Source organism: Schistocerca serialis, chromosome 4 (assembly GCF_023864345.2).
Source record: "Schistocerca serialis cubense isolate TAMUIC-IGC-003099 chromosome 4, iqSchSeri2.2, whole genome shotgun sequence".
Classification (NCBI taxonomy): domain Eukaryota; kingdom Metazoa; phylum Arthropoda; class Insecta; order Orthoptera; family Acrididae; genus Schistocerca; species Schistocerca serialis.
In genome coordinates, this window is record NC_064641.1 from 606954205 (window position 1) to 606978912 (window position 24708).

At 40.8% G+C, this 24708-nt stretch overlaps 1 long non-coding RNA gene across 1 annotated transcript in view; it reads left to right on the forward strand.

Annotated features, from left to right (window-relative positions):
• LOC126475416 (uncharacterized) overlaps positions 1 to 24383 on the forward strand; it is a 96427-nt gene extending 72044 nt beyond the window's left edge. The window contains exon 2 of the long non-coding RNA XR_007586725.1: positions 24215 to 24383. This is a non-coding gene — a long non-coding RNA (uncharacterized LOC126475416). The remainder of the gene's footprint in view (positions 1 to 24214) is intronic.
• The last annotated feature ends 325 nt before the right edge of the window (positions 24384 to 24708 follow it).

The following is a 24708-nucleotide window of genomic DNA, read 5'->3' on the forward strand; positions in this document are numbered from 1 at the left end:
TTTGTGCTCTGCAAATTTTTCATTCTACTCAACAGATTCTGTAAGTCTTCGTCACAGTTACAAAGAAGAGCAATGTGATCAGCGATTTCATTTCACCCAAAATTTTAATCCCAATTTAAAATATTTCGTTTCTTTCTGTCATTCCCTCTACGATTTTCAGCACTGACAGCAGAGGAGGGCTGCACATTTGCTTTGCGCCCATTTTCATCGGAACACTCTTCTCTTGGTCTTCCATTCTCTTGGTTCTTGACACGTATAACACTGTCTGTTCCTAGAGAGTACTGCTGGCCGGAGTGGCCGAGCGGTTCTAGGCGCTTCAGTCTGGAACCACGTCGCAGGTTCTAATCCTGCCTCGGGCATGGATGTGCTTGATGTCCTTAGGTTAGTTAGGTTTAAGTAGTTCTACGTTCTAGGGGACCGATGACCTCAGCAGTTAAGTCCCACAGTGCTCAGAGCCATTTGAGCCTGGAGAGTACACATATTTTTCTGAGAATTTAAAAAACTTTGTATCAATTGACATTGTCGTGCCAAGTAGGCCGTAGAAATTAAAATGTAAATGGAAAATTTATCGCTGACACCATAAGGCGGCCAGCTGCTTTGCTTGCAACCACTGCTACTACGAATGTTCCATGGTCGCGCTTATCTTCATCAGAACTTCAACTATGTGAGCTGCGGAACTCCAAAACAATAAAGATCGCATAACAACCTGACATTCGTCAGGTTTATACTTATCAAATATAATGAGAAAAAACATTACTTTGCAATTACTGTGAATTTTCGTGCTCTTCATTGTAACGGACAGTGAAATGGCCTAGCATTAACTGTGGTAACTCCAAGATCGAAATTCTGAGTCACGATATCGATATATTTTTGACAAGAAGCAGGCTGAAAGTTCTGTTTTCTTTTCATTAAAATACTTTCAGTTACTCGAACTTTGGTGGACACCGATCGGGAACAGTACACAAAAAATAACCTTCGAAGACATAGGAGCCCTCTGTAAACTGACGGAGATGTCCAAATGATATACATATTTCACCAAATCAATAAAAAAAAATTATCTGCGGTATTACTTTCAGTCGGATAATCAACGTTTAGTAACCACAGAACTATATCAGGAGCTGAATAAAACTTCTTAGCCACCAAATTGGAAAGTGACTAAGTCAGTCATAATGCAGTTCACAGTTCATGTTTGTTTATAAGTCGTTTCTTTAGCTTCCGGTTTAATACTGCAACACCTTCAAAACTAAATTCAAATCAGAATTCAGTCGACCTGCCGTTTGCGATTCTAGCGCACAAAATATTAGGATAGCATCAGCGCCTCTCGCAAAGAATAAAAACATATTAAGTATAGCAATTTCTCATTTAACTTTCATCACACCACCTTACTAGCTCGCATAGCTACCACCGAAATAAAAATTTAAATCGAGGTAGGCACTAATTCAGGTACAGACTACTTAAAATTATCCCTAATTTTCAAAACAAGCCATTTTTGAAAATTGTTACATAACAATAACTTCCACAGAAAAGCTCAATTTATACACAACTGGCCATTAAAATTGCTACACCAAGGAGAAATGCAGATGATAAACGAGTATTCATTGGACAAATATATTATACTAGAATTGACATGTGATTACATTTTCATGCAATTTGGGTACATCGATCCTGAGAAATCAGTACCCGGAACAACCACCTCTGGTCCCAATAGCTGCCTTGATACGCCTGGGCATTGAGTCAAACAGAGCTTGGATAGCGTGTACAGGTACAGCTGCCGATGCAGCTTCAACACGATACCACAGTTCATAAAGAGTAGTGACTGGCGTATTGTGACGAGCCAGTTGCTCGGCCACCATTGACCAGACGTTTTCAGTTGTGAGAGATCTGGATAATGTGCTGGCCAACGCAGCAGTCGATCATTTTCTGTATCCAGAAAGGCCCGTACACAACCTGCAACATGCGGTCGTGCATTATCCTGCTGAAATGTAGGGTTTCGCAGGGATCAAATGAAGGGTACAGCCACGAGTCGTAACACATCTGAAATGTAACGTCCACTGTTCAAAGTGCCGTCAATGCGAACAAGATGTGATCGAGACGAGTAACCAATGGCACCCCATACCACAATACCATCACGCCGGGTGATACACCAGTTTGGCGGTGACGAATACACGCATCGAATGTGCGTTCACCGCGATGTCGCCAAACACGGATGCGACCATCATGATGATGCTATAAACAGAACCTGGATTCATCCCAAAAAATGACGTTTAGCCATTCGTGCACCCAGGTTCGTCGTTGAGTACACCATCGCAGGCGCTCCTGTCTGTGATGCAGCGTCAAGGGTAACGCAGCCATGGTCTCCGAGCTGATAGTCGATGCTGCTGCAAACGTCGTCGAACTGTTAGTGTAGATTTTTGTTGTCTTGCAAACGTCCCTATCTGTTGATTCAGGGATCGAGACGTGGCTGCACGATCCGTTACAGCTATGCGGTTATGATGCCTGTCATCTCGACTGCTAGTGATACGAGGCCGTTTGGATCCAGCACGGCGTTCCGTAATACCCTTCTGAACCCACCGATTCCATATTCTGGTAACAGTCATTGGATCTCGACCAACGCGAGCAGCAATTTTGCGATACGATAAACAACAATGGCGATAGGCTACAATCTTATCTTTATCTATGTCGGGAACGTGATGGTACGCATTTCTCCTCCTTACACGAGGCGCCAACAACGTTTCACCAGGCAACGCCGGTCAACTGCTTTTTGTTATCAGAAATCGGTTGGAAACTTTCCTCATGTCAGCACTTGTAGGTGTTACCACCGGCGCCAACCTTGTGTGAATGCTCTGAAAAGCTTATCATTTGCATATTACAGCATCTTCTTCCTGTCGGTTAAATTTCGCGTCTGTAGCACGTCATCTTCGTGGTGTAGCAATTTTAATGGCCCGTAGTGTATCTTAATTACTCGATTCTCACTTCATTCTACTGTGCACTAATTTTGTGCATTGGACTTACACAGCACTTTTCATACATAAAAATCTCTCAACGTAGCATATGTAGAGCAGTCTCTCTCCAATTGCAGCAGGGAAACTCGTCGGTCGTGCATCTGCATTTAGAGACGCGATCACTCCCGCGCTCTGTGTCTATCACAGAAAAATCAGTATTGAATTTAGTTCATAGCAGATAGATGGCAGTAGCGCCACATTTCACGTATTTACGAAATGCTAAATAACACACGTACGCGCCAGTAACTTGACCTCAGTATTTAACTTAAAACTAAAAATAAATAATGTGTAGCCTGTGTCGCAATGTCTCATGAGTCAAGAAAATATTTCATCTATATCTACAACCACTTGAATACTCTGTAACGCATACTTAAGTGCCTGTCAAAGTGTTTTTCGAACCAGTTTTAGGCTAAAAAGTTTGTTTGCGTGGCTATCCTCCGTAGCATGCACATAATTATTAATTTTGTTAACAAAAACGGTCTTTTGTTGTTGCACAGTAATTTATTTCTCCATGACGTGTTTGGCTTTTATTTACTCTAAGAGATCTTCAGTGGTATCTATAACGACATAGTTTTGTACTGATATCCGTTAATTTTATATTTAAAACATTTCATGTTGCGTTTTTATGTAAATAAGTAATTACTTATAACTCCTCACATTTTTGTTTGGCATCTGCGTTTCCTCTCATCTCGTCTGGAGATCGTACTACCATTTCATTTACGAAATATAAGCAGATTTTTTATATTCCGAACTTCTTGTTTCACACTGTTCGTCTTGTTTACTCTTATTTTTGTGGTGCACTGTTATTCTTTAGCCACTAGTTATAGATGGAATCGGTGGGTTCAGGAAGGTAATACGGAACGCCGTGCTAGATCCCAACGGCCTCGTATCACTAGCATTCGAGATGACTGGCATCTTATCAGCATGGCTGTAACGGATCGTGCAGCCACGTCTCGATCCCCGTGTCAACAGATGGGGACGTTTGCAAGACAACAACCATCTGCACAAACAGTTCGACGACGTTTGCAGCAGCATGGACTATCAGCTCGGAGACCATGACTGCGGTTACCCTTGACGCTGCATCACAGACAGGAGCGCCTGCGATGGTGTGCTCAACGCCGAACCTGGGTGCACGACTGGCAAAACGTCATTTTTTCGGATGAATCCAGGTTCTGTTTACAGCATCATGATGGTCGCATCCGTGTTTGCCGACATCGCGGTGAACGCACATTGGAAGCATGTATTCGCCATTGCCATACTGGCGTATCACCCGGCGTGATGGCATGGGGTGCCATTGGTTACACGTCTCGGTCACCTCTTGTTCGCATTGACGGAACTCTGAACAGTGGACGTTACATTTCAGATGCGTTACTACCTGAACCGTGATTTATTTTCAAAGCATATCCTTAAGAATTTATTTTATTTACTTGCGATTCATCAAGAACATTTACACATTTAATCACACTATGTAAGCAAGGAAGTAGTTGCCAGGGAGTAATTGATGAATCCATAACCAAATTCCTTTTAACAAATGGGAATTTTATTCACTTTAATAGTGCCTAAAAGCATTTTTTTAAAGAAACAGATTTAAAACTATAATCAGTAAGCGCCCTCTAAATATCAAAGTTACAATTTATTCAGAGGCAGAAAGAAACAAGTTTTAACTGTATGAGTTTTCGGGTGGAGAACCTTGCCGCTCCCTTTTGACACGGCTGTAGTTACGACCGCTCATAACAGCCTCTGAAACACTACACTGGTGCAAGTCTGCAACACACCAGATAACTTTAAACTAAGAGTTTTAACAATTTACACAAGCACACAAACTATGCACCACCCGTAGGATGGATGGAAATGGTACAAAACACTAACAATTAAAATATTAACCTTGTCACCGAAAGTGCAACTTGATTTTAACTTCTAAGAAAAGTCTTACGGTGAAAGGGTGGCAACTTTATATACTAAAATGATCATTTAAGTAAAAGTCCACGAAATGCAATCGTATATAAAATTCTACAAGGTTGACCAAACAATAGTTAACATGCTCTACAGTACACACATGCCACCTCTCAAGATCATAGGCATAATATCAAAGTTTCCAAAGATCAAAACATATTTCAGGTGTTAGGTCGTTACACTCCAAGCAAAAAATTCGTTAACACACCAAATCCGAGAAACATGACAGAGGCAGCTACTAACGTACGGTAGATTAATAGGGAGATTACCTAACAATCCGAACCGCAGGTTGCTCTAACCCTCACCTACTCCACAACGGAAAAACGGACCACCCAATTTATAAACAACCACCTTCACACAGGTGGGCAAACGGATAAGAATGGTGAGACGACTCCAAAGCAAAACGGCTGGTAACCTAACCAAGAAAACAAGTAGAATTTAACAAGAGTAAATCAAACAACATACCACCAATCACTTAACTTCTAATAAACTGCGATTTCTGGCGAAGACCTGGCGCAGCACCCCCAAAACGCTCTCCCGAACCGTCCGCTGCCAGCCGCTTCAACGGACGCAGGAAGGCGCGCTGATCTCCCGTCTCACGGCGTCGCAACTCGCACCGGCCAGACCGATGTCGTGGGTTGACTCCTGTTGCTCTCGTGTCGACGGCGAAGCTATTAGCCCTCGCTATATGGAGCGGCCCACTGGACTCACGTGGCGACCTCACATGCGCCGACGCTCAAGACGGACAAGTCATCTTGTGTCCCAGTGCACGACCGACCAACCGGTCGATCCAACCGCCATTGACCATTGCCTGGACATGCTCGAGCAGACTGGCGGCCTAACGCGCAGACAAGGATGCAGGAACTAAACCCCGACCGGGCGACCACTCGCTGGGTTCTCTTACTGGCGGAGTGGAAAGACTCTCATTTATCCGGCTTTAAAGATTGATCTGAACGAAAGCCGTACTAGCACTCCGGACGACAGACACACTATCTGCCTCACAAATTCGGACGAGAGACAGACTAGCAAGCTGGGGACGAGAGACTGACCCAGACTGACTCCCAGACTGACTCAATGGTGAGCTCATAACGCCCCTTAAATACACGTGAACACGCAACCTTTCCCCTTTCCCACCAGAGGGAGACACCAAAGCTGCGATTGCTACAGCGGCGCCACCGCCAGAAACGGATTGCGACTGCTTCACACTACGCGCTGCGGCGAGCTCTGCATAACAGCAGTTTTTACCACGGCTCAAAGGCGATGAAGAGTAACAGAAGGGAGATATATATACACTAAAGAGCCAAAAAAGTTGTACAACTGCCTAATATCGTGTACGGCGCCCTCAAGCACACAGAAGTGCCGCAACACGAACTGGCCTGAACTCGACTAATGTCTAAAATAGTGCTGGAAGGAACTGAGACCATGAAACCTGCAGGGCTGGCAATAAATTCGTAAGAGTACAACGTGATGGAGATCTCTTCTGTACAGGAAGTTGCAAGACATCCCAAATACGTTAAATAATTCATGTCTGAGGAGTTTGGTGGGCAGCGGAAGTGTTTAAATTCAGAAGAGTGTTCCTGGAGCCACTCTGTGGCAATTCTGGACATGTCGGTTGTCGCATTTTCCGCTGGAATTGCCCCAGTCCGTCGGAATGTCGAATGGATATGAATGGATGTAGATGATCAGACAGGATGCTTACGTACATAAGCCTGTAAGAGCCGTATGTAGATGTATGAGGGGCCCCATATCACTCCAACTGCCCACGTCCCACACCATTACAGAGCCTGCACCGCGTTGAGCAGTTCCCTGCTGATATGCAGGGCCAATGGATTCATGAGGTTGCCGGCCGGGGTGGCCGAGCGGTTCTAGGAGCTACAGTCTGGAACCGCGCGACCCCTACGGTCGCAGGTTCGAATCCTGCCTCGGGCATGGATGTATGTGATGTCCTTAGGTTAGTTAGGTTTAAGTCGTTCTAAGTTCTAGGGGACTGATGACCTCAGCAGTTACATCCCATAGCGGTCAGAGCCATTTGAACCATTCATGAGGTTGTCTTCATACCCGTATATCTCCATACGCTCTATACGAATTGAATGAGACTCGTCGGACCAGGCAACATGTTTCCAGTAATCAACAGCCCAGTGTCGGTGATGACGGGTCCAGGTGAAGCGTAACGCTTTCTGTCGGCAAGTCATCGAGATGGCCTTCGGCTCTGAAAGCCCATATCGATGATGTTTCGTTGAATGGTTTGCTCCTTGACACTCATTGATAACCCACCGTATAAATCTTCAGCAGTTTTTGGAAACGTTGCACTTCTGTCACGTTCAACCATTCTCTTCAGTCGCCATTGGTCCTATCTTGTCGGATGGCTTTTAGGCTACAGCGACATATTTCTTTCAAAAGAAATATGGCCCATTGTACAATACTCATTTAGGCCCAAATCGTTTTCATATAACTTTCAAAGCATTCTTTCCCTATTCTCCATAGTTAGGGTCTTATATAGTCTACCCCCTCTTAAGCTAACTTAAATCTACTGAGCTCAGATATTAATCTAAGGGACGAGGCAATGCAGCAGCACAAAACAATTAACACAAACAGCAATGACAAAAAAATGGAAATTTGCAAAGCAAGCTACAGTAAATCTAAATTACCAAGCAATTCACATTACAACTAATATGAGGCAATGCGCAGCAAACAAGAAAAATAAATCTGGCTTAGCAGAGTAACACAAATTCAAATTCAGCAACACTATGCCTGGCAAACAGCAGCAGAAAATGAAATACCTAAACATGACATAGCTCAAGCAGAAAAAATAGTACACTAAAGATAACAATGCAGATAAGGGAAATGTATAATCACATCTTAATGTCTAAGTAATTAAAGTGGTGCACCACAACAACTTATTGTAAAAAAAAATATTACCATGTACTTGAAAAGAATATTATGTATGCAGTTACTGTTACTAGTCCCTTCGTATTGTTCTTTCCTTTCCAAGTGCTCCTTTTTTGAAGAATGTGGATCACAAAATTATTATTTAATAGATCTGTTGACAGAAAGTGTTCACATTAGCAAATGCATTTAATTTTATTTTATGAAACCAATGCTGCAACACAGCTGGAAAACAGATGTCAAATGAAATAAGCAATTATGCAAACCAAAGCATAACAACATCATTCAATAGCTATGTGGCATTTCGTAAGTCAGTAGCTCTCAACTCTCGTAGAAAGACACTTGCCATTATCAGGTTTGCAGATGTAAGAATATTTCCCATCAATTCATAAGCATTTCAGTAAATATCATAAATTAAGAGCTCCACAGTGTAATCATATGTTTTCAAGTTCGACCGTGTCGTTTTTGCGATGCTTTTTACAAAGGAATGTCAATAGCGAGGATATGGCCTCCCTTTTTTTTTTCTACCTGTGCCGCTGAAAGGCTAATGGCTTTTTTTTTCGGGCGGCTGTCGCCCAGGTGGGTGCCCGCGACGCATTACATGCAGGTGGTCACTAAACTTTCTTACGGAAATATTTACGACAGCAGTTTCCGCTACAGTGACAGTCTCACATAAAAATATTTCACAGGTCAAGAATTAGCGTTGCAAATCTGTAGAAACAAAATCCTATAAATATAAGTGTCCAAAAAAAAATATTCGTCAGCATTGTGATACAGTCACGCATTTACGCACATTTCATAACTCTTAAAGTACGATTCTTGGTTTCCAACATACTTCTTATTCCTCATATACGGTAGCATCACCTTATTGATCATAAACATATCTCAACAGCATAGTACACATCGTCGTCGTAATAATATCATAACATCTCAGTCAATTCTCAAAATCGTTGTAGCTTCCTCCAATAATTTCAAAACCTAAAAAAATTCTCTGCTCATTTCAATAGTGTCATCTACCTCAAACGTACTTTAAAATCATGCTCCCTTACCAAATATATCATTCAAAGCTCTCATAGTATCACAATGGTTCTGAAAAAATATGAACATTTCACAAAGTACAGACAAAATACAATTTCATAAGTGTGAAGTTATTCAACTGTGTAATTGCGTAAACATCTGTCACTGATGTAATAAAAAAAAAGTTTATCTCTCAGTTACATGATCAGATAGCTGTGTAATTTGTGTGTTAGAGAAATATGGTACCGATGTGTAAAGTTGTATAAGCAAATACCATATTAGCTAGGGTTCCTTGTGGTTGCCACACACATGGTACACAAAGTAAGCGTGTACCCCCCTGAGGATTAATGTAATTATACCCTCAGGTGTTACAGATTACAGCAATGGAATGAAATGTATCACGGAAAACTTTCTTTGTAATTCTAAACTCTTTAAAAATAAATGTTTTAAGTAGAAAATAAATCACTCAAATACGTGTACTGTAGCGCTAAATGTGCGTCTTGTTGCAACATAATCTGTGTGGAAGTGTCGTAGTTATCGTCCTCCGAAAGCTAAGTTCTGCAGAAGTTAATGTACTTACCTCATAATACACAAAAGTGAAATGCTTTGCGTATAAATGTCTTAGTTATTACGCTTATTGCCGTGATGAGGAAAGTCCTGTGCTGTAACGTATTGTTGTGCTACGGAAAAGGCAGTCTCATTGTAGCTATACCACAAAAGTTACTACTAAAACCTGTTTTACTTTCCAGAATAATTCAGAAAAACTGTGCAGATATAAAACAGATATAGCGCAAAAGCAACATTGTAAATTGTCACTCATTAGTGGCGTCGCGATAAAATCGTGTATCTGTCACATAAACTAATCACTCTGTCGTCTGGTATCTCACAGAAAGTACTTTAAACCCAGAATGTATTTTCAAGTAAACCAAAATGTTGCATTAAAATCTCATTAGCACTACTGGTAAATGTTCTATGTATGTGAGCCTTATAGTCATTATGTAATCGTGCAACTAACAAGCAAGAACGTACGCCCACAATAACACTGTGTCGCCTGTTCACAATAACAATGCATTCGTAATTTCTGTTTCAATAAGTTCTCTTGGTTCTTGACTGGATATTTAACTTCAAACATTGTTGCATGTTAACAGATTCTAAGTCTGACAAGCATACTAGTAATGTAAAGTGAAAAGTTTTATGGCAATGACAAAGTTAAAAAGCAGATTATCTTTCAATAAACGGTTTTACATGTGAAATGTGGTGTAAACCTTTACTCTTCCTAGTACGCAGAGTTTCAACTTCAACGCAATTATCATGTGGTATACGTCGGATTCTGTAAGGTCCATTGTAAACTAGAAAGAATTTGTGACTCAAGTGTTTCTTCTTATGTGACAATGAATGAGCTTTAATGAGAACTTTCTGACCAATATATAATTTCTTTGCATTTGCTTTACCGTGTAGTTCTCTCCTTTTGTCTGCTGCAGATTTTATATTTTTAAGAGCCAAATCAATTATGTCTTTGTGTCGAAGCTTACGTGTATTCAGGAAAGGTACAAGCTCTCTGATTCTGTTCGGTGGTTCTTCATTCTTCAGTACAAGAGCAGGTGGTAAAGCAGTGGAGTCGTGAGGCATTTCATTCAGCACGTTTTGAAATAAGTGTAAATATCTGTCCCAATGCTGATGCTTCCTGTGACAATAACGTCTGCAAAGCTTATTGATTTCTTTCATAATCTGTTCAGATGGGTTACAATGTGGTGAGTACAATGAAATAAAAACAGGTTTGATTTTATGATTCCAAAGCATGCGTGACCAAACAGCAGATCTGAATTGCGGTCCGTTATCTGAAATGACTTTACTAACGTGTCCAACTTCACATAAGAAATTTTTAACAAAGGCGTTGGATACAGACCGTCCAGTGGCTTTACGTAACGGTGTGAAAGAAACAAATTTTGAAGTAAGTTCAACAGCGACTAGAACGTATGCAAATCCATTAGATGTTCTGACAAGCGGTCCCAAGAGATCAACAGCAGCAAATTCTTTTAATTTAGAAGGAATGATAGGAAACAGCGGAGCACGATGGGAGATAGTAGATGGTTTCGCCTTTTGACAAAGTTTACAAATAGACAAGACTCTTCGAATTCTCTTTTCCATATTGTTAAAATAACAAGTCGTTCGAAGAATATGATAACATTTTCGTGGGCCAAAATGTGCATAGCTGAAATGAATGTACCAAATGAGCTTATTAACAAAGTCGTCAGGAATGAAAAGTACCCATAGCTTGTCATCAACAGTGCAGCATTTGAACAGTATGTTGTTTCTAACCAGATAATAATGCCGAATCTGAGTGTGTGTCTTTTCATGCCATTTGCTCTTGATGTCTTTCCAAATCGGATCTTTATCTTGTTCATGAGCAATGTCTATTAAAGATGTGGTGATGAAGTTTTCAAAGGCGACTTTCTGAATGTAAAGAATACTGAAATTTTTCTCGAGGTTGCCGTCTGTGGTACTTTTCTCAAGCCCAGCGGGTGCGCGTTGTCAGTGCGTCCGCAACAATGTTCTCCTTGGCGGGAATGTAGACTATTGTGAAGCGGAATTCTTGCAGAAACAATGCCCAACGTTTTAACCTGTCATGATTTAATTTTGAAGACATACGAAATTGTAATGCACGATGATCACTGTATACTTTTACGTGCTTACCAGAAAGAAAGAAACGGAATTTGTTAAATGCCCAAACGATAGCTAAAGCTTCTAATTCAGTAACGGAACAATTTTTTTCAGATTTTGTTAGCACTCGGCTAGCAAAAGCAATGGTTTTCTGAACAGTAGTGTCATTTTCTGTGGCTTCTTGAAATAAATGGGCACCAAGACCGACTTTAGAAGAATCCGTGCTAAGGCAGAAATCTTGTGACAGATCTGGATGAGCTAGTATTGGCGCGTTAAGTAGCGATTCCTTCAAAGAATTGAATTCCAACTGTGCTTGTTCGTCCCAGTTCCAAATAGTATTTTTTCCAGTGAGAGAACAAAGTTTTGGTGTAACAAGAATTTGCATATTCAGAAAACGACGGTAAAAATTTACGAGACCTAGAAAACTGCGGACTTGTTTTTTTGTGGATGGAACTGGAATGGCTCTGATTGCTTCTAACTTTTCAGGATCCGGCTGAATGCCTTCAGAAGAAATAACATGTCCCAAAAACCTCACCTTTGACCTACCGAATTCAAACTTTCCACGTTAACTGTAATTCCAGATTCTGCAAAAATACGTAACAAACTGTTGAGGATGCGATTATGTAATTCCCATGAAGCTTCTGCTATTAGAATATCGTCCACATATAAGGTGATGTGACGTTTTAAGAACTCAGGTAATATGGAATTTAGCCCGCGAATGAATGCTGCTGAAGAAATGTTCAAACCAAAGGGAAGTTTCCGAAACTGATAACAAACGCCGAAACAAAGGAAAGCTGTGTATTTTCTACATTCTGGATGAAGTTCGATCTGATAAAAGCTGGATCTGAGATCAATGGAAGACAACACTTTTACACCATTAAAATTTTGAAGAAGTTCTTCCAACGTTTGCGGCCTGTCTGTTTCAGGAATAATGATCGTATTGATTTGTCTCGAATCCAAGACAAGCCTGATAGATCCATTTTTCTTCTCAACAACATGTAATGGATTGTTGTATGAGCTTACTGCATGCTCAATAATGCCCTCGTCAAGCATAGATTGTATTTCTGTTCTAACATGGTCCCTATAATGTGCTGGAATTACATATGGTCTAACACAAAATTTAGTATGCTCACGAACACGAAATTGGTATTGAAATCCCTTGATTGTTCCTGTTTTATGAGTAAAAACCGTGGAATGTTCTTGTAAAATCTCAAAAAGGTCCTGCCTATCAGTGTCATTACAATTCTCAATTGTTTGAATTTTATTCTGAATTAACTCATTAATTTCAAATATGACGTCGATATCATCCCTGTCAGTTCTTGCAGAGTGATTGTTAGTGTCTAGTTCCGTAGAAAATTCTGAACTGTTGTCCAACAGAAGGTAAAGCCGATTGATTTCTTCGTCATGGTTTGAGAGCCAATCTTCAAATTTCAAAGCTATTGACTTACCTTCCTTCTCTAAACTTATTTCAGCATCGTGAAAGTTTAAGATTGCTTTGAATTCATTCAAAAAGTCTACTCCCAAAATAATTTCCGTCGACAATAATGGAACAATAAGAAAGTTCGTAGAGAAGCTGTGGCTTTGACAAAAGAATTCTAAGTTGGTTTGTTGGCGTACATCTACACTTTTTCCAAAGATTGCACCTTGTAATTTAATTTTACGTAACGGAAGTGTGGGGCAATCGTTCGATTTGTTGCATTTGCTAAAGGCTGTTTCACTAATTACTGAGATGGGACTGCCAGAATCAAGTACTGCCGTAAATTTTACGTCATTTACAGTAATGTGAATCACAGGATATGCAATGTTGTTAAGTTTTACGTCGTGTTCCTGGAGTAAGATGTCCCTAATGTCTTCCATTTTTACGTAATTACTACCTACGGCAGCTGCGTCATCAGTTTCATAAGTACGTTTTGTTGCTGCCAGCGGTGTGAGTCATTGCCTATTGTCTCTTTGTTGGCGCGCGTCGTTATTGGGATTTGGAGACCTAACTTCTACAAATTCACCGTGACGAGAGGGCCCTGCTCTGTTTGAATCCCGCCAGTTCTGATGCAATTCAGGTCTGTCGTTACGATCATATCGTCTGTCGTCATGTCGGTAGATTCCATAGTTTCTTTCTTGTCGGTCACATGGTGGAGAATTTCTCCCTGAATCGTAACTGCTCGCTGGTCCGTTGCGTCTAACGTTATTCTGTCTCCCTTGATAATATTTATTTTGGTTCCCATATTGTCTGTTTCTCTTATTGTCTCTGTGATAGTCATTACCACGGAGAGGTGATCTTTCCCTGTAGTTATTACTACTCTGCCAACGGTTGTCATACGGGTGGTGTCTGTTTTGGTCACGATTTGTGTTGTGAGAATAGCCTTGTCATGTCAAGTTATTACTTCTTTCATCGCGGAATTGCGACGGATGTGACCTGTAATTGTTGTGTTCCTGGTTTCGCGTTCCGCGATTGTCAGTGTCAATTTCTAATTCTTGTAAGAGTCCCTGAAATGCTTCAATGTCGTCTTTGCAACGTCCTGCCAAAATAACATGTCGTAAATGTTCAGGCCGTTTGATTAAGCAAATGCGGATGAGTTCTGAGGGGCTGTATGGGTTTGAAAGATACTGATTCTTATGCAACATGTATCAAAATATTTCATAAGACTGGAAAATTCAGATTGTTTGAAACGTTTCATCATTATGATGCTATGTTTTACTCGGTCTTGTGTGGCTTGAGACCAATATGCTGAGAGGAAGGCATGGTAAAACTCTCCTTCACTGTGACAATCGTGAATTACCGATCGCATTCTTACAGCTGGTTCATTCTCCAAGTAGCCACACATAAATTCTAATCTGTGCTCTAATGACCAGTTGGGAGGAAAACAATGAGAGAATTGATGAAGCCATGCTTGTGGATGAATGTCGTTGGCAGAATTCTTAAATGTTTTGAATTTACGTGTAGTAATGAACAGCTTATAGTCAAAGTCATCATGTCGGCGAGTAGCATATCGGTCATTGTTACGTCGTGTTGGCGGTTCCATCTCAAAATCCAATGCGCCTTGCCAATTTCTTTCATAATTTCCGAAATGCGCTGTGTCATTATTTTGTGGCTGTTCCGTATTTCTATGTCCCTCTTCCCGTATTGGGGCACGAGTGTCCTCTGAAATACGTAATTCTTGTACTACTTGTGCCAACTGATCTTGCACTTCCCGGTTTTCTCTTTTGTACTGTGTATTGATTTGATTTTGATTTTGTTTGAATTTTCTAATTTGTTCATACTCTTCAGTGTCCGTGAAGGCTACAGGTGTTGTGTCATTCAGATCATCATCTACCTTTGTAGATAAGTTAGTGAACTGATCTGAAAGTTCGGCTACTTTATTCGATAGTGAAATCATTTCCTCTGTATGTTTTTCTGAACCAAGTTTCAGAGTGTCCATTTGTGTTGAAATCGTATCTACTGTGTCCTTTAAGTTTTCCTGAGTTTTTGCAAGTTGCATAAACGTATCGGTAGATGCAACTGAGTCAATTTTAGCTTGCAAGGTGTCGTGATTTTCGTGAACAATGGTTTGCAGTTCTTTTATGGCTGCTTCGTGATTCTGTAATGCATTTTCATGCCGCGAAAAAATAGGTTGAAAATGCTCACAATTTTGTGTTTTTACGTCATTGCAGACTTCTTGACATTTCGATTCAATGTTATGTAACTCAGTAGTTAAATCTTCACGTGTTTTTTCAAGTGTGGTGTCTAACTTTTCAAGCTTTTGCTGTGTTTGTCTCTGATTTTGTTCCAGTGTGCCTAACTTTTCAAGCTTTTGTCCCATTTGTTGCATTAATTGTAATAACAATGCACTGGTGTCCGAAACATGTTCCTCAGTGCTTTTCGGCAGTGAATTTGCACCGGCAACATTCACATTTTGACAAGCGGAAAATGTGTCTTGACTCATTTGAGAAAACGGTGAGAACCCAAAACCTGAGTCTACAGTATTTGCAAAATTGTGTCCTGTCATTCCCGATTCCTGAGGCAAGCTGTTGCCGACCGATCGATCGATAATGCGTCCCTCTTCACTAATTGTTTTACTGTCCACGCCATTGTTTGCCGCCCGCTCCATTTCCCTATGTACAGTTACCAAATTACTACTTTGAATGTCTGTTAATTCATTACTCTGCGGCGCTAACACACTGCTTTCGTCTTCCCTGTCATTTCTCAGTTTACTTTGGAGCCTAGTATTAAGTTTTTCACACGCCATTATTGTCACAATATTTCACACGACAACACAGAAAAGCACAATTTGAAGAGCAAAAATAAGAGAACACATTAACATAACACTGAAAATAATATCTAGTTAATTGCAGCTGCGAAATACTTGGTGCAAATCTACATGCATGCCACAACTGTTTTACTGTACAACAATGAAAGACTGCAACTACAAAGGAGATTTTCTCTACAATTGCGCGCTAGCAATATACAAAGGCTACACTAATTACACAAACTACAGGGAAAAAAAATCAGACGATTCCAGTGAGGTATCCTAGGCGAAGGGTCGACATATGAAACGTCCCCTTTGAACAATTATACAAGACTGTGCTTAAACTGACACACAATATTTTGTTAGCGCAACGCAATCTGAGTTTCAAAATTCCCTACAAAAGAATGGCCCTGACTAGCATTAAACTATACCTTTCACAAATCACTTACCTCACAAAAATCTTCGCTGCTCAAGCTACTGCAATACAGCGAGCGCCACTACTGCCAGCTAAATAAAAGATTCAAACTATGGAAGGCACTAACTACTGATAGGGATAGTTAGCAAATGAAAGATATTAATAGAGAACAAACAATGTATTTACCTTGATATCATCATATATAAATATAGCAGTTCATGACAAATTTCAAAACTCCGCCATCTCTCTCCCCACATCCACCACTGCTGGCGGCTCACCTCCAACTGCGCAACGCTACGCGCTGTTCACATCCAGCTGCCTAACACTACAATGGCGAGTATTACAACAATGCAAAGCAGCCACAGACTGCACACAGCACAGCCAGTGATTTTCATACAGAGATGGCGTTACCAATAAAAAAACCTAAACAGCCTACTTACAAGCTTACCTCACCATCGTACACTCGCCTTGTAGCCGCATGACCGCAGCCTTTTTAAGATTCTAAGGCTTTATGACTATTAGTAGGCTAGCATGTCGATGCATCGCAACATAGGGCCTGCTATCAGTAAATTGCAGTTTGGACTACATTTCACGAAGGTCTGGAAACGCACGGCGTCTTTTGAACTAGCGGCCTGTGGTTTCTCATGCATCGGAATTAATTAAGTCACTAGTCTTTGAGGACTTCAACCCATAAGAGACCTACAACCATTCTCTACAGTACAACATTCCTGCAGAACTATAACAGACGAACTCGTCACCATCTCACAGCACGCAACGCACTTCACGTCTAAGGAGTGTCACATCACATCTCCTGGAAGTAATGAAATTGTTCAACAGAAACACTGGACGAAATAAGACAAAGTGTCAAAACAGACTGAGAAGAGAAACTTAGACAAAAAAGAATCTATGAGCCAGAAACGAGCACTAGCATAAGATGCGAGGAAGAAAGCTAATGAGGAAAGAACTCAATCACCATCAGGTGGGAGACCTTAGATCTGAGTAGTGAAGATGACTGGAAATTTGGATTTTGTAACTTTCTTCCAAAAAGGTGACTGGACCCGGTGTCAGGGTTGCATAACATGGCACTACGAGCGTTTTGTTGAGGCAAAAAGAAGAAAGTAGTTTGAGTGTGGCCGCTGTGTGTAAACATTTGAGTACTAGGAAAAACTGATATTTGTTATACCTTTCATGCTCGTGATTACGTATGAATGTTCCTTATTTGAAGACAATTATCTAGATTTGAAGTAGAACTAACATTTTACATGATATTTTCAGTTTATTTAGCATTATTCATATTACTCCCACAATATATCCAAATTTCACAATATTTTATCAGTTCGTAAAATCTTGCAAGCAGATTTGGTAGCTAAACTGTGAGATAAATTGCAGATATTTTTATTTTTTTAAAAAATTAAAGAGATTTTTTAAACATGTATGTACAATATATGTACTTATACTCGCAATAGCCTCCGTTATTTAAAAAAAAAAATGTTGAAATATCTGAAATTATATAACTTACCTCTTTACTCTAACTTGAACAATTTAGGAAATATTCGGGGTGAACAGCTTAGCTGAATCGGTCGCTGTTAATCTATAAGCTACAGTCTTCCTTTGCTTTTTTGCTCCTGACTGTTTAGAGAGACAGTAAGTGTGTGTCTTTGCTGTGGATGTGATGTACACAGCAGACAATTTGACTGCAGAGTATGAATTCAGAAGTGAATATTAAATAAGAATTAAGAGTACACAGTCTCAGATTTATATCTCAGTTAACATAAAATAACATTGTTGCTGTAAAAATCGACTGACGCCAGAAAAATATTACTACGAATATACGGAACAGGTCCGTAGTGCTATACACAATCATGATTAAAACACACAGCTTACGAAAACTTTCTTTAATAACGGAGCTGTATTTCATAAAGGCGTATGACTGTAACGCGGAACTATATGTAAACAAAAAATAGACTACTGGATATCTGGATAAAAAGAAAGTAGAACCGTTTGAGTTGTGGCACCATCGAATAATCTTATGCACTGGTGGGCAGAAGGTCGAAAGTAACTTCGCATGATATGTCGCTGCCAAGTATCATAGGTCGATAATACTTAGACCATACATAGCAAGAACTGGAGGGCGCTGATAATATCGCCGCTGAGCGCTCGTAAACCTGAAATAAAGGGACACACAGAAAGACCTGCCGTAGTACAGAAGGGAACTGAGTGGAATAAGCACAGAAACAAGCAGCAATTACACTGTTATTCAAATACAATAATTACACTGAAGTCACCGCGATTTGTAAAGGTTCCCTCGACATTGAAAAAGGCTGGACATGGTTCTTAACAGGTTGCATGAGCACCACAGATGGCAGCGCACACCCTACAGCAGTGCTTCTATTTTGGCCACTGTGTTGGTGATGAGTTTTTCGGGTGATGGGGCGTACTATTACTCCACCAAATATCCTCTCGTTCTAAGAGCTCCTCCAACGTGATATCTCGATGGTATCGCGCACCGTCGTACGTAAAAATGAAGTCAGCGCCGAGCGCACCCTGCAAAAGACGGGGAAGCAGTATAGTATTCGGGGGGAGCAGTGCAGGATTATAACAACGTTGACCGGTGAGTATATCGTGTTCAAAGATTTGGATGTCAGTATGCAAATCCAACATTATGCCTCCCTACACTGTAACACCTGGATTACAAAAACAATCATGTTCGACCAAGTTTCAGGTCGCATTGCATGTTCCCACCTCTTGTAACATGAAGGTACGCTCAGAACCACTACTCAAAATGAATCTCCTCTCATCCGAGAAAAGTACGCGACATCACTCCTTACTGGTCTAACTGATAAGCAAGTTGTTGATGTTGTAGTCTTCAGTCCAGAGACTGGTTTGATGCAGCTCTCCATGCTACTCTATACTGTGCAAAATTCTTTATCTCCAAGTAACAACTGCAGCCTACATCCTTCTGAATCTGTTTAGTGTATTGAACTCTTGGTCTCCTCTACGATTTTTACTCTCCACGCTGCCCTCCAATACCAAATTGGTGATCCCTTGGTGCCTCAGAACATAGCCTACCAACCAATCCCTTCTTCTTGTCAAGTTGTGCCGCAAATTACTCTTCTCCCCAATTCAATTCAGTACCTCCTCATTAGTTACGTGATCTACCCATCCAATCTTCAGCATTCCTCAGTAGCACCACGTTTCGAAAGCTTCTATTCTCTTCTTGCCTAAACTATTTATCGTCCATGTTTCACTTCCATACATTATTACACTCAATACAAATACTTCCAGAGAAGACTTCCCGACACTTGAATCTACACTCGATGTCGACAAATCTTTCTTCTTCAGAAACGTTTCCCTTGACATCGCCAGTCTACATTTTATATCCTCTCTATTTCAACCATCATCAGTTATTTTCCTCCCCAAATAGCATAACATTTGTTCTACTTTCTCTGCCCCATTTCCTAATTTAATCCTCTCAGCATCACCCGATTTAATTCGACTACATTCCATTAGCCTCGTTTTGCTTTTGTTGATGTTCATCTTATATCCTTTCAAGACACTGCCCATTCGTTCAACCGCTCTTCCATGCCTTCTGCCGTTTCTGACAGAATAACAATGTCATCGGCAAACCTGGAATTTTTTATTTCATCTTCATGGATTTTAATTCCTACTCCAAAGTTTTCTTTTGTTTCCTTTACCTCTTTCTCAATAAACAGACTGAATAACATCGGGGATAGGCTACAACACTGTCTCAGTCCTTTCACAATCCCTGCTTCTCTTTCATGCCCCGCAGCCACCTTCAGAATCTGAAAGAGAGTATACCAGCCAACATTGTTACAGTCTACAAATGCTAGAAACTTAGGTTTGCCTTTCCTTAATCTGTCTTCTAAGATAAGTCGTAGGTTTAGTATTTTGTCACGTGTTCCAAAATTTCTATGGAATCAAAATTGATCTTCCCAGTGGTCGGTTTCTCCCACTTTTCCCATTCGTCTGTAAATAATTCCTGTTAGTCCTTTACAGGAGTCTCTTATTAAACTGATAGTTCTGTAATTTTCACACCTGTCGGTGCCTGCGTTATTTGAGACTGGAATTATTCTGTTCTTCTTGAAGTACGAGGGTATTTCTCCTATCTCATGCATCTTGCTCGCTGGGTGGTAGAGCTTTCTCGGGGCTGGAACTCCCAAGGCTGTCAGTAGTTCTAATGGAATGTTGTTTACTGCCGGACCCTTTTTCGACTCAGGTCTTTCATTGCTCTGTCAAATTCTTCACGTAGTATCATATCTCCCATTTCATCTTCATCTATGTCCTCTTCTATTTTCATAATATTGCCCTCATGTACATCGCCCATGTGTAGATACGCTATATTCTCCTTCCACTTTTCTGCTTTCCCTTCTTTCCTTGGAACTGGTTTTCCATCTGAGTTCTTGATATCCATACAAGTAGTTCTCTTTTCTCAAAAGGTCTCACTAATTTTCCTGTAAGCAGTATCTATCTTACCTCTAGTGATATACATATCCTTACATTTGTCCTCTAGCCATCCTTGCTTAGCCATTTTACACTTCCTGTAGATCTCATTTTTGAGACATTTGTATTACTTTTTTCCTGGTTCATTTACTGCGTTTTTATATTTTGGCTTTTCATCAATCAACCTGATTGTCTCTCCCGTCACCTAAGCATTTCTACTATCTCGAGTCTTTTTACCTACATGATCCTCTGCTGTCTTCACTATTTCATATCTCGGTGCTACACATACTTTTGCTACTGTATTTATTTCCCCCGTTCATGTCAGTAGTTCCCTAATTCTCTCTCTGAAACACTCTACAACCTCTGGTTCTTTCAGTTTATCCAGGTCCCATCTCCTCAAATTCCCACCTTTTTGCAGTTTCTTCAGTTTTAATCTACAGTTCATAACCAACAGAATGTCGTCAGGGTCCACATCTGCCCCTGGAAATTTCTTACAATTTAATACGTGGTTCCTAAATCTCTGTCTTACCATTACATGGTCTATCTGAAACCTTTGTGTCTCTAGGCCTCTTCCACGTATAAAACCTTCTTTCATGTTTCGTACACCAAATGTTAGGCAGGATTAAGTTATGCTCTGTGCAAAATTCTACCAGACGGCTTCCTCTCTCATTCCTTACCCCATTCCAAATTCACCTACTACTTTTCCTTCTCTTTCTTTCCCTATTATTGATTTCCAGTCCCCCATGACTATCAAATTTTTGTCTCCCTGCACTATCTGAATAATTTCTTTTATCTCATCATACAATCTCTTCGTCATCTGCGGAGCTAGTTGGCATATAAACTTGTACTACTGTGGAAGTCAAGGGCTTCGTGTCTATCTTGGCTACAATAATGCGTTCATATGCTATTCGTAGTAGCTTACCCGCACTCCTATTTTGTATTTATTATTAAACCTATTCCTGCATTACCCCTATTTGAATTTGTATTTATAACCCTGTGTTCACCTGAACAGAAGTCTTGTTCCTTCTGCTACCGAACTTAACTAATTCCTACTATAATTAACTTTAACCTATCCATTTTCTTTTTTAAATTTTCTAACCCACCTACCCGACTAAGGGATCCATAGACCGCCAGTTTTCTTTCTCCTGATAACGACGACCTCCTGAGTAGGCCCCACATGAAGATTCGAATGGGGGACTCCCAAAAGGACGCCATCATCATTTAACCATACAGTAAAGCTGCCTGCCCTCGTGAAAAATTACGGCTGCAGTTTCCCCTTCCTTTCATCCGTTCGCAGTACCAGAACATCAAGGCCATTTTGTTTAATTTTATAAGGCCAGAAAAGTCAATCATCCAGACTGTATTCCCTGCAACTACTGAAAAGGCTGCTGCTCCTCTTCAGGAACCACACGTTTGTCTGGCCTCTCAACAGACACCCCTCCGTTGTGGTTGCGCCTGCGGTACGGCTATCTGTACGGCTCAGGCACGCAAGCCTCCCCAACAGTGCCAAGGTCCATCGCTCATGGGGAGATGGTGAAATAGCATCTTCGAAACCGGTGCCGCCGTTGAGTGAATGTATACGGAACACAACGTACTGCTTATCATACGAGGACACCATCCCTACGCAATCACAGTGCCACTGCGTAGCATGAAACTGCGTACCTCGGAGTCAAATGTGTTTGCAATTACGTCCACTGTTTGACTTGGGCTCCATCTTGCCTTCTGCACCTGTAGCTGTTATTGCTGCTGTAGTTCAATGTGGTCGACAACCCTCTCTCCCTCAGTCAACAGTGCCTGTGCTTCGGAACAACCCCAATGCATGTGAAACAAAATCTCAAGGAACACCACACTCCTGGGCTACACTCGTTAAATTTTATCCTTCTTCCAGAGTTCCATTGATTCTTTTCGATGTTAAGGAATCCAAAGGTTGTCTCCGGAACGTGTTACAATGAAGAAAACCACAACAATCGACTGTAAATGCTCGTCGATTGACACGCATTATCTTTTCCCGTCCCTTTAACTGCTTGGCGTTGCGGAGCCAGCCACATTTGGCGTCATCGTCACGCTGACCTCACGTAATGTGATATCCAGGTTTCTGTATACCACTGCGATACCTCTGGCAGCATGCAGGGAATGAAGCCGGTCAAAGGCCGTTACCATACATCAGGTTAGAGAAACATCGGCAACAGGAAGATTTCCCTTTTTAGCGAAAGGAAACAGAGACTGGAAACAGTATGTAAGAGGAAGTCAGATTAAAGAGGATGTAAGACGTAAAGATTGCAGTGAGCTGGAAACATTAACTCGGGACAGGAAGACACAGAGGACAGCAAGTTGCCAGTCAAAAGACCGACAAGGTACAATAAATCAAACTTGCAGAATTTCCGCTGAGAAGAAGCAGAACACTGAATTATCGTGTAGCCTTTGATTTGACCGATATGCAGGGTGATTATAATTAAAGTTAAACTTGAAAACCGGCGTAGAAGTAACACCACTGGTCAGAATAACGTCAAATTGCAACAGAATATTATCGGAGATCGGGCAAAACGAGTAGCAGAGGACAAATAAATGGGTAAAAATTTTAGCAATAGATGGCGCTGTAAGCATCATAATTTAATAGTGATCGCTTACAAATGGCAAGTGAATCTTACAACAATGCCTAAGCTGCGCGTGTGACGTTAAACAAACTGTACTACTCAGTGCGCGTGGGTGTACAGGTCTGATACTGTTAGTTACGTAAGCCCATCCACCAGGGCAAGGTCATATCACATCGGATCGGAAATACCGTGTTTTAATTGTCTTGAGGCCAAAAGTCGCATAAAAAGCATCAACCACATCGGTTTTTAATTTTCCTAAGGCCAAAAACTGCATAAAAAGCATCAATCAAATTCAAGCAGGATTATTAATGTTCGTGTGACTGGCGCAAAACATGTTCAATATGCTGTCCAGCGTTTTCTGCAACAAGCAGATGCGAAAGGAGGAAAAGCCGTGTACCTTGCGTGTTTACACCAACTTCAGTAGGTCGTGCGCATGACAGGTGATTTCATTTACATATTCTGACACATACAGCACCATCTATTGATCAGTTTTCACACTATTTGTTTTCTTGTGGCATACATTTTCCGCTTTCTCCGACAATATTCCATTGCAATTTGACGTCATTCTGACCGGCGGTGTTATTTATACACCGTTTGGAAAGTTTAACTTTAATTACAATGACCCCGTATTTTAATCCAGTTCGTCTTAATCATCCTAGTTACCGGCTACGAAATACTGACAGCACCTCGTTAGCTTATAGGCACAAGTAGTTCTCCTTCAGGCTAATGATTGTTGATGTTGTACTTTTACATGATGAAGAAAGTGAAACTCTGTCTATATAAGTGTATTAATATATTTATTCATGTTTGACTCATTACAGGGAATCACAGCATGAAGTATTGATTGTTATATAACAGTTTGTATTGGAATAAAACAGAAGGCAATAAACTCTACTACAGATATAAATATCAGATTTATTGATATGTTATTAAGTATTGTAGACTCTGTATGATACTGAAATTGTGAAACTACTATTAACGTAAGTCCACTTCGTTTTTCAGCGTGACAAGAAATGAGAAAAAGTAACCCAGTTCCAGTCAGTGTGATGGACTGTCCAACTGAAGCACGTCGGTTACCAATCGAACGTGGTTGTCACGTGTCTTGAAAATAAAGAACATCTTTATGTTATATTGATTTTAGAACAAATAAAGATATTTTTTAATAAAATAATGATATCTTTTCCTGAAATGCTTAATATATTGGTTCCTCACCGTTTTTTAACAGCGTCAGTCTTTCTGCCTTTAGCCTGCATGGTACGCAGAGTCGGTAGGTTAAGTAAGGATTTGGCATGGTTAATTGTAAGGGGTGGCCGGATGCCCTTCCCGCCGCCACCCCATACCCCCTGGGACGGAATTAGAGTAACCCAGCTGTCAGCGTCGAGTGTAAATCGTGAAATAGTGTGAATGTGTTTCAAATGTCTGCAACTGAGGCGGGACGTGGGGACCAGCCCGGTATTCACCTAGGAGGATGTGGAAAACCGCCTAAAAACCACATG